Genomic DNA, 1,794 nt, shown 5'->3' with positions numbered 1-1,794 from the left:
TGAGACACTTGTTATTTCTAAATGCCAACCTTTGAGGAAAAGTTTGTGTTTGTTTGTTTGTTTTAGCTTTGGACATTTCAACTTTTAGTCTGGATTGTGGTTCCATTGCTTTGTCTTGATTCGTTTCAAATTTGTTTAAATGTAGAAAGATAAAAACGTAAATATTTAAAAGTTTAATAGTGAATGGTTTTGTTTTCAACATTTATTTTGTATGTTATAACTGGAAGGAATAAATATCATATATAATATAAAAAAACGCATGTTTTTATTTTATTTATTTATTGTGTGCATAACCTTGTATTGTTGATGATGAATTAAAGAAAAAAAAAATACGTTCTCCTGAAATAAAGCCTGTGTTCCTTCTATGACTTTGATGGATTCTGGGGTTCAGCTAGCTAAAATAGCGTAGTGTTTTTGTAGTAAATGTTTTAGTAAAACTTGAAAAGTTAGTGACCAAAAGTAAATTTAAAGCCCAGCATGTAGATTTTCAGAAACCCGAATGGACACTGCGAGTTATTTCTCTTACTGGAGCAAAATCAAAGTGTATCACCTGTTTTCTTTCTCTTTTTTCCTTTTATGGAGTTGACAATGGCTGTGTCGACTCGGAAAAGAAAAGCATCACTCACCATTACCCACAATTCATCACTCTATCACATAGTCACATCTCATTTGAAATTCCCAAGTTGTCTTTTTGTAGGCTAACATCTGATTCTGACACATCTTGGGTCTTCAGAGGAGCCCTCAGAATGAGAACAGACATAAAAGATATTAAAAAAGCTCTTAAGTCAATCTCATCCAGAGATTTTCCATTGTTGACTTGAGTTCTGTGCTCTATTGATCGCCATGAGAATCTCGCTCATCTTAGTGATCTTATCAGCATTCTTAGTCAGGCAACAATAGTCTGGATGAATTTTTATTTATTGTCCCATAAATTTGGCAAATTGATAGTTCAATCCCTAAAAAACATGAACTTAAGGACACAATTTCATATTTTGTGAGCACAAATTAGTATTCTAGTATCACTAATAGCCTAGCCGACTACTAATATGTGGCCACAAAAGGACAAACTGTAATGGAGGAAGTTTCATTTTACTCTTTTTGAGCTATAAAACAAATTTAAGTCTCAACATTTCAACACATTTACAATACATACTGATATTTTAAAATAAAAGCAGATATGGTATCTCTAAAGCTAACGTTTAGCTTAGCCAACCTCTGATTTCTAACTTGTAACTTATATATTCCTTCATATTTTCAGTGTAAACACTGTAAAGAAAACCATGTAAGCAAGAGTCCAGATGATCATCTCAGTAAACTAGCATGCATGTGTATTCTGGTTCATGTATTCTAGCTCTTCAGCTACGTTTGTAAGTTCAGCTCAGCCTCTTTGTCTTCCAGAGGATGTGTGTCAGAAGGATGTCTCAGCAGGATTATGTATATATATATATATTTATATATATATATACATATATATATATATATATATATATATATATATATATATATATATATATATATATATATATAGTCTTCTTTTTTTGTGAATCACCTGTTCAATTAGTTTTTGCTCTCACACACCCCTCTGCATTTATCCGGACTTGGGACCGGCACAAGTGGGCACTAGTTTGTGTCCACTTGTGGTTGCATTACACACTCATACACATTCACACACACATTCACACACACATTCACACACACTAACACACTTTTTTTTTTAAGCATTATATACATTCTAATTTTTTTGTACAGTTTTTTAAATATCAATAAATAAATAAATACAGAATTAAATACATC

This window comes from Oryzias melastigma, linkage group LG8, assembly GCF_002922805.2.
Source record: "Oryzias melastigma strain HK-1 linkage group LG8, ASM292280v2, whole genome shotgun sequence".
NCBI lineage: Eukaryota > Metazoa > Chordata > Actinopteri > Beloniformes > Adrianichthyidae > Oryzias > Oryzias melastigma.
This window is presented reverse-complemented; position numbering follows the sequence as displayed.